The sequence below is a fragment of the Aedes aegypti genome, chromosome 1 (genome assembly GCF_002204515.2).
Source record: "Aedes aegypti strain LVP_AGWG chromosome 1, AaegL5.0 Primary Assembly, whole genome shotgun sequence".
NCBI classification, from domain to species: domain Eukaryota; kingdom Metazoa; phylum Arthropoda; class Insecta; order Diptera; family Culicidae; genus Aedes; species Aedes aegypti.
The window spans coordinates 1,988,931-1,999,350 of NC_035107.1; positions in this window are offsets into that span (position 1 = coordinate 1,988,931).

Consider the following 10,420-nt stretch of genomic DNA (forward strand, 5'->3'; position numbering starts at 1 on the left):
TAGCTAGCTGTACTATTTTCAACGGGGAAATGGGTAGAAGAACGGAAGACATCGATTTCTGACGGGATAATTCAAGACTAACAATTCAAAAGGCCTCATCTCCAAAAAGTAAACAATGAGAAAAATGCAATCTTGTTTTGTCAAACAATAAATCAAATTTAAATTATGAATTTAAGCATTGTATGTTATTTTATCGTCCCGAAAGTCGATGGATAAACTGATTTATAGCTATGAATATTCATTACTATCATTTTAGCAAAAAATCCTGCTTAAAAAACGAGTCAAAGGAAATGAGGCTTTTATTTCACCAAAAGCTGTGCAGCCCTTTTCATTTGTGCCCATAGACGCCGACCGACGCTGATGAGGCCTGTGAGTTGACGCCTTTGTTTACTCTAAAATGTGTTGAGGCCTTCTAGTTGTGGCTTGTTTCTTCATCATCTTCTGATGTGGCCTTTTGAAAATCATTCAAAATTGATGATGAAATAAGGAATTTAAAGTGTAGAAGAGTGTTAAGTGGTGAAGTGAAGTACATGGAGATCCCTACAGCAAGAGAAGATTCGTGCGGTCGTATAAATGTGTGATTGATTGAACCCTTCGTCATCCATGAACATTATGTATGTGGTACGCGAGTTCGTCGTCGAGAAAATGTATGGAAATATTGGTTCAATTGAAATAATATTGCAATTGAACGTTATTTTTCATGCAATTGAAACCAAATCGTGTTTTTGTTGATAAGTTGTGAAGTACAGACAGGCTGACACAGGTATTATTTGGTAGTATGATACAAAATGCATCAGTCTACCGGAACCCGACGGAAAACTTGATAATGTTCGCCGTTTAGACAACCACTGTGTAAAACAATACAAGGAGCAGTCGTTCCGTAGTATAACCTGCATCTACTTAGTGAATTTGGAACGTTTTTCGCAATCTACATTGCAATTTTGATGTTTGTTTAACAGGCCTCAACTCGGTTTCCGTCAGATATAGAAATGAGGCCTTTTTGAGAAAAGGCCGCATTTGCGATGAATATCCTGGTTAGCGGAAAATGAGATGGGGCCTTTTAGAAAAATGTTATTTTTTCAACTTTTATGCATATTTTTAAATGTCTATTGTATGTTTTAGTAAGAATAGGCTCTTATACACTGAAATCAGCAGAAAACCGATTTGTTTACATTTTGGACTTGAGGCCTTTTCAATTGTTGGTCTTGAATTGTGAAACCCATTAGAGAAAGTCATCACAGGTTGAGAACGCGCATCAAGAACAATGATTGAGATTTTATTGCACAGCAAAAAGTGGACATGAGCCTCTGCGTGCCATAAAACGTTTGACTTTTATTGTGCGCCCTGTTTTCAAGTTCCCCTTGAGAGAGAGCGAGACAGCACCAACACACGGCGCACAGTAAAAGTCAGAAGAACAAAAGAATTTATGGCACGTACAGAGGCTCATTGGTGATCGACGTACTGCCCATAACCGCATAACTGGCTCATATGAATAGGAAATTCAGCACACCAGCTTTCAGGTCACTTTTTACGACCTGGTCACTCGGGGTGTCAACTACCTGGAAAAACCTGGAACTATCAGGGAATTTTATCCAACCTGGAAAAAACCGGAAATCTCAGGGAATTTCGGGCACAATCAGGGATTTTTTTTTTGAATTAGTAATACATGGTAGCAGAGGCGCGTCCATGTTCGAAACCATGGGTAGGACAAACGTTGGCAAATATTGTGTGCAAAGTGAAGCTTAGAAAAAATTAATCCGTTTGAAATCCTAGACTGGAAGTTTTGTAACATTTTTGACGGTTTTGAGTTGAGTTGAAATAATTCTACTGTTTCCAAACATTTTAACGATATTTTCAAGTGATTTTTCCGCTCAACAGAAAAATGACATAATTCTTAGAAGACTGAATTGTATTTTTTGACTGTCATGCAATTTTTATAGAATGAAAAATTTCTGAGAATAATTCAAAGTAGATTTTCTCTAAACTAGGTTTTTATTACTGACACTCATCTGCTTATATCCCCTCATTTTCATGCCAGTTATTTTCACAAGATTAAAAAAGCTATCCGTCTTTTCAAAGCTGATAGCGATTGAGTGCCCTAAAAATAGGAAATTAGAGACCTCTTGCCAGAAAATAGAGACCAAAACGAGACCTAAAAGTAACCAAAAAAAAAAGGCTGAGTAGAGACCAAACAGGAACCAAGAGTTCATTTCCAAAGGAATTTGTCCACGAATTTTCTTTGGGAATTTCTTCAAGAATTTTACCCCAAGAATGCAACCTAGATTTTTCGAAAAAGAATATCGAAAATAGATTTTATCCAAAGACTATTCCAGAAATCATCTTAATTCCTCAAAAAATTCATTGATAAATTTTTAAAGAAAGTCCTAACCCCTTCAAAACTTTATTCAGTGATTGATCCATCGATTTCCCTGGAACATCCTTCAAGCCTCACGATCAAAACGTCTTCTTCAATCAATAACTCCTCCAGAAGTTTCCAGGGATTCCCTTTGAAATTATCTTTCAGGATTTATATGGTCGGTGTTCAGACAGATGATTTTTTGGCGTTCTAAAGATACGTTGAGAACTCCATCAATTCTAATTTTTCCGATGCTATTTTGATACAGATATATAACCAAATAGATAAGTTCCGTTATTGCAGTAAATAATGCAAATATATTGATATTTCAAATGCCTGGAATACGTTTTTCTGAAACCATTGAAAAAACACTTGGTTCAGTCTGTCTGAATACCGACCATATATGATTCCAACTAGGGATATCTCTAAAGATACCTTCAACAATTGCTTTAGAGATTCCTTCTAAGATTTCTACAGAAATTCCTACAATAATTCTTTGAGATTTTCTTTTCTTTGTTCGAAGAATCCCACATAGAATTTTGGATTTCTGGGAGGAAACGTGGAAAAAATATTGAAGGATTTTCATGGATGTACAAATGAAGGAATTCTTGCATGGTTTCTTGAAAAACACCCTCATGTTTTTTTTTTCAAACTCTGGAATAAACCTTTGTAAATTTCCTCGGAATAAATCCTGTAGAAATCTTTGGAAGATCTTCTAGAGTAAAAACTGGAGAATTCGCTTGAAGGATTAGTGAAGAAATATTTGGAAGAAATTATTGGATAGTTTTGGAAAAAAATCAAAGCAATACCTGAGGAAATTACTGAAGGTAGTAGTTTTAGAAATCACAAAAATTTCGTGGAGCAAATTCTGGAGCAAATTATTTTAAGTATCCGTTGAAACTTTTGAACTTTTAAGTTTCCCCAAGGAATCCGAAATACTGAAAAAGATGTTGTTGAACCCTTTATAGTCTCTGAAAGTTTCTTGGAGCCTGTATAATTTTGCATCAGGATTCAATGCAGGCAAAATAAAGAAAGAAGATACTTTGGAGACCTTTTTGGTTGAAATACATACTTTAGAGACCTTCTTCTCACGATTCTGAACTTTCGGGGATAATGTACAAACCATATCACGCTTTACTATGCGAATGCCATGAAAAACCTTATCGTGTCTTCAATTCTCCATAAGAATAAGTACGACATTGATCGAGTTTGTATGTATATTGAATAGATGATAAAAAGTGTAATTCATTTCTCAAGCTTTTTTTTGTGTTGAATCGTGGGTAGGACAATCCTTTGACTGTCCTACCCATGTGTTTTTGTGCGTAGTACATGTCCTACCTGTCCTACCCACTTCCCGCGCCACTGCATGGTAGTATACACTACCCGTCATAAATACGGACTCACTGAAATAAGTATTGCAACACTCAGCTGAATAATGAATCACCCCCAAAAAGTTTAGCATCACTTCAAAACAGGTTAATTCACATTGCTATATCTCGAAATCCTTACGACTTGCAAGGAAGCGATCTTCAGCAAAGTTGCTCAGGGGTTCAAGGACATAGTAATAAATATAAGGTGACCTACATCTGAATCGTATCATCATTTCTACATATTTTATTTCACATTTCTCTAAAAATTGATGTATGGGAAAGTTGTAGATCTAATGAAATTCTTCAACTTTGCTGAATACAGCACGCCGTTAACTTTAAAATCTTGTGAGTTACAAGCGATTTTCGAGTTTTTCAAGTATATTTATGAAGTGAATTTTCTCAATTTACAAAAAATACGTTCTCACAGTTTTTGCAGCAAAAGTTACTTATTGTATGGCCTTTCTAATGCCACTTAAAGAAACATTTTATCTGACCAACTCCATGAGTTATTGGCATCTTAAGATTTCATAGTTTTTCACTTAAATTTGCTTATAACTTCAAAATCACAGGAATAACAAAATTGCGATGTTCAGCAAAAATGTGTATCTTTACTTCCTCTGCAACTCTTCTGAAGACCACATTCACGTAAAACTGAAAACAAAAAAGTTAGATCAAAATTACTGATTTTTTGGGTCCACCCTATGTTAAAACCTTCAAAATCAATTTACTTAGCTTAAATGAAGAGTTAGATCAAAAGTGTCTTCGACAAAGTTGTTCAAAATAACATTTTCTAAAAGTTTGCAGAAGAGCGCAGCCACAAATTTAATCAAACAAAAAAGTTTGAGTCAAAATTTTAGCTTAAATATGGGCTACCCTATTGAACTTTTCCCTTAAAAGATGCAAAACTCAATTACGAATAACTTCTCTGAAGACATCGAACGTCTAAAATCGACGAGAACAGAGATAACACTTTTTTCCGGCTAAATTGTCGATTCGGTCCAATGTGACATGGGCGTAACCAGAGGGAACGTAGCCGTTGCCCCCTCCTGGTCCTGGTCGAAAGTAATTGATTTGCTATAAAGGTAAATAATATTTTGTTTGAATTAAAAAAAAGGTCTTCACAATTCATGTTTATGAAGAATTGTGTCATGATAAACTTTTTGAATAATTCTGGGAGTCCAATTGAAATCAGACTTCTGCCGAAAATCTTACCGAACATCATTTCAAAGTTTTTCCAACATTCCGCAGTTGGATCTTGCTAGGAATCTGCCAGGAATCTGATGTGAAACTCAAAATACAGGTATGTTCCGTTTTTATCAACACGATCGGCGATTTTCAGTTGAGAAAAACGGAACCGTGACAAAAACGGAATAATTTTCTTAGACAAAATATTTTACAAATTTGAAATGAAAATTGCAGTTTTGTCAGGATAATACACATTTTCATCATATTAATGCACAGTATTGACGTTTAAGAGCTGTGACGACCATTTAGATTGTTTATTATTATTGGCTCGTAATGAAAGTTGATTGCAGATTCCTATCAATCAATATGATTTTGATATATATCATTAATAGTATCAGTTTTCTTAGTTAGAATTTCAATGAAAGTAATATAGAATATTGAAACGATAATCACATAAATGTCCTATGCATCACAAGGTAAACCATATTTGTAAAAATAACTACAAAGAAGTGAGGCAAGCTGATCATTTTTTTAAAGAAAGATTAAACAAGAAACAACTTCTTTTTCTACTGTTCATCCTCATCCTTCTTCTTCTTCTTTTTCTTCTTCTAATGCCATAACATTCCAACTGAGAAAGAGCCTTCTTCTCATCTTAGTGCTCTTATATACACTGCCGCAACTATCAACTGAGAGCTTTTTTGCAAAGGTACCGTAATTCGGGATGTAGTTGATCAGTGGGGAGAGTTGATCATTCCCGTACCCTCATGCATAAACTGTCAAGAGAGCTATGATCCGATTTCAAATATCACAATTTATGTGATGTCGCTCTACCTGATAGCTGCACTTGATGTTCCTAAATTCGGTTTGACATTCAAGATAATTATACCATGGAAAACAAAATTTTTAGGAAATGTTTTATGAACTGTATAAAGACACCATTTAAATAAACTGTTTCATACATTCCAGATATGTACAGTGAACCCAGTTTTTAATTAGCATTGAGGATTAAAATCAATTTTCAGAGAAAAACCATGTTCTTTTAGTGAGCGAGTTACCGTCAAACGGGGTGACTTGCAACACTTTTCAACTTCAATCAACCAAAACCATGATCTAAACGTAATCTAAAAATCTAAATTCCTTGTAGAACTTTGAATGGCCGGCTCGCCTACAGAATGAGATGATAGAAAATTGAATCGAATTATTTTGTCATATCAAAAGTCATCAAAAAGGTGAATTTTTAATTTTTTTAAATCTCCTTGCAACACTCGATGCTAATTTAGTTTTTTTCCAACAATATGTTGATATTTTTATTAGTCACACTTGTGAAGTATTGTTATTCATGTATTTAAAGCATTCGAACCAGTACAAGAGCATTTAGAATACATTTTTGTAAGAAAATAATTGAGCTATTTTTGTATGGAAAAAAAGGCCTTAAATCATCGAGGTCCAATATCTTACCAGAACAATATTTTTAACGAGTGTCTGTAGTTGATTGACGAATTATTACTCTTTTGATTATAAAGTAGACCTAACACAAAAGTTTTTAACTTTTATAAAACTCTAAATTGCATAGAAATAAAGTGTTGCAAGTCACCCCGCATAGGTACATGTATATAAAAATTATTTTTATTAAAAAGTTGTTGCTACAATTTCGTAAAATAAAGCTCGTCATATTATCACTTATTAGTTATAGAAACAACTTGTAGAGTATTACTTTTGTACAATAAATCTATCTCATGTTTTCAGGTCACGATTTTGAACCTCCATCAAGTATCAGTTTTCAAGACATTTAAAAGAATTATGTTTATTGTATGAACATATTTATAATAACTGCTTTAATCGTGGCCCCTCCTTGAATTGTGAGTCACACGTATTGAAGCACCGCACAGTGGCGCATGGCCGGACAAAACCTCAAAAATTCATGTTCTCAAAATCACTCGTCAATATTTTTATAGACTTCTTTACTATTGAGCGACAATATCTCAAAATTTGATATTGATCTGTTCTGTTTTCGATTTTTGGCAGCATCGTTAGTGTGGGAAAGTCAGCTAAGTTGGACTGCTCGAAAATCATCAACTATGATTCACCTAGCAAACTTCAAACAGCTGTATCTCAACGAAATCATAACCGATTGAGGCTCAATAGGTTCCATTTGAAAGCGTAGTTATAAGCCTTAGTTTTGGCTATAATTATATAAATTTTAACATATCAAGTTGTTATTTGTAGCAAAAAAAGTTTCAAACAATCTTTCTCCAAAATTTTCTTAAATTTTCAAAACTTCGTACGTTTTATGTGAAGTGTTTCGGAAAAATGAGTCACTCACTATGAAGCAGCTAATCATCCATACTTTCAAACGTACAATAGTTTTTCTTGCCCCTCTTTGCCCCTAGAGGTGAAAATTCCATTTTCATTTTATATTATAATTTATCGATTTCATCATTCAAATCTATATTATCTGTCATAATTCGTTTGAAACTTTAGTGGAATTACTAAAAGGAATTTAAATTTGTATCTCTAGTTTGGGTTTATCCACAAATTTCTGCATTACAGCAAAAAAAAAAATTGTAGTAATAGCATTTTTATACGATTAGATGAAAAAACTTTATTTGGACCAATTTCACAAGAAAATCGAATTTTCAATTTGACTGTTATTTCCAACGGGATGATATCAGGTATGCAAGATAATTATTAGATTACCCGGCTATCTCAGTCTTAATGTTTTACAACGATATTTATTTAATTCTGCCCGACGTTTCGGCCACGGATTTTGGCCTTTTTCAAGGGTAAAATTGTCTATCACCCATGAAAAAGGCCAAAATCCGTGGCCGAAACGTCGGGCAGAATTAAATAAATATCGTTGTAAAACATTAAGACTGAGATAGCCGAATAAATTAGCATCATCAAGTACCAGTCGACCCTTCCAACTACTATTAGATTACCATTATCAAGCATTTTGAGACGTATTTGAGGTTTTATCCGACCTTTGTATGAAGGACCGCCACTGTGCACCGATTTAAAACGAATTTTCTATTAAAAATTGTGTTTTATAGTGAAATTTAGTTGTTAATTACAATGTGTTGCAAGTCACCCCGCCGTTGCAAGTCACCCCGTTTGACGGTACTAATTTCGAAGAAAATTGCATATCTTTAGGCGTTTAATGTGATGTATTCTGCCATTAATAACATTTAATTCTAAATTTATCAAAAAATTTTGATTTTTCGAGTTTTGATTCGGATTTCGTGAACTCAAATTTAGTGAATAACATATCTCTTTAATTTATGAAACATATCGCAGTAACTGATCAACATCACCCCGCAATCAAGAACTCCAATTCTGATAAATGTTTCTGTTATTACGATAAGATTTTGTCAAAATGTGTATAATTCGATACACATCCATTCAGTACAGGTTTAAAAAATATTTGGATGATAATACATGCATCCTACTTGGAATTATAGAACAGAATCTCTCAAAAGTGATCAACTTCACCCCATTTTACGGTACATTTTTTGCATTTTTGGTCACAACCGATTAATGATTAAATGTGCATATATGTTGCGAAAGTTTTGCAATTGAAATGAATACTTACACAGAAAGAAAAATCCATGTAAATTTCAGCGTAAAACCATGCACATGAAGGGAATGCCAGAAATGTCGCAAATTTACACGTCACATCGTGTAAAATTACAATATTTAACATCATGTAAGTTTCCGCAAGACATCGTGTAATCTAGCATGGACTCTAACCGATTTCGCAACAATTGGCATAAATTTACATGATGTTGGTGTAATTTTACACGATGTGTCATGTAAATTTGCGACAAATCTGGCTTCCCCTTTACAGTGGGATTCCGTTTTTAACAACAAAGTTGAAATTTTCAGTTGCCAAAAACGGAACCCATATTTCAAATTTTATTTTTCAACTATTGGTTTTGAAAGCATCATTACAATGTTAATACATCATTTTTATGGAATCATATGGCGTTGAGACCTTGAAAAGGTTCACTTCGAAGCATTTTCCCGAAGGGTTATACTATGCTATGAATCTATAGCTCCGTAATATTAAATATGGCAAACGATTTTCTAGTCGCGTTTTTACGCCTCAACGTCTTCAATTATTTTTTAGAAGCTATATGCATAATTTTTGTATAAGAAGGCCTTGTAAAACCAATAACCGCATAAGTGACTTTTATTGAAGAACTGGACATTTTCTAAAAACTAGACGGGGTTGGTGGTCTGATGGCTACCGCTTCCACTTCATAAGCAGAAGGTCATGGGTTCATGCCCAGGCCCGTCCCTTTCCTCGTACTTTGTAGTTGTAAATCTCTCACTTGCTTCTATCTTCCATTCTAAATCTGTCACATTCAAAATATTCGTTCATAGCAAACGCTAGAACCAGATACGGACAAGAAACCGTTTCCCTAACGCTTCCATTCTTCCACGCGCATGCCTTTCCTTACGCCTGATTCATAGGCAGTCTGCTAACCACAAAAGCAAACCTCTCTGCCATGCCTTTCCCCCAATCCAAACACTCCCGCATGAACTGGCGTAGATGCAGTGGTATATACGGTCTACGTGGGAGCCAGTATAATGCATCATCGATTCCTACCCCTTCCCCACATTGGTCTGCATTCTGACGTGGCAGGCACCATTGTCGTCTAAAAATAGAAGATCACCAGCACTTATACACTGAGGATGCCTGTTAGTCCCAAGCAGTCATTCGGTTGGTTCCTTGTGTAAGCGCAGCTGATCTGGCGATACTGGAGTAGCATCCACGGGCGGCCAATCAAGCTCAAGCTCAAGCTCAAGCTCAAGAACTGGACATTTTCTAAAAACTATGAGAGAAAACGAAAACAAAAATGTTTTCTTTTAAAGACGTATTTGCGAATCAAAAGCGCTGGGTATTGCAAAACGGCATGACCTTTTTTTCTAATTAAATGAACATTTAAAATCGTTACACTGATTTTTTTTTTATTGGACTTTAGCATAAAATCTGAAAAATTCGGTAAGTTTAGAATTGCTCCTTCAATTTATGTTTCTGATAAAGTAAAGCATTTTATAATGAATAGTTGACTGTATCAAAAGGGCAAACATAAACATGAGAAGTTGCATAAATGTCTTGTAATTGTGTAGAATTTAATTTTTACTTGAAATATTTTTTAATTCAGCTCGATATATGTTCTGCACTGCCTTATGAAATCAACTGAAATTTACAGGATCCTGTTATGAAACCTCAAGAACCTTATAGGAATCTTCAACTTCTCATAAGAAATCTACAGAAAAAAACGCTTGAGCTCTGAAGCATCTTGCCAAGCATCCGTAGGATCTCGCATAGAGTTCTCAGGATCTTGCTATGAGTTAACATCTTGGAATTCCGCTGCGATGTTGCCGTAAATTCTCAAGTCTCCGATGAAAAAAAAAATAAAAGTTTATTATTATTAGGCTACCACTAGCACACCTCAAATTCCTCTGGGAACCTTTTTAAAATCCTCAAGCTTTCGCCGAAAAT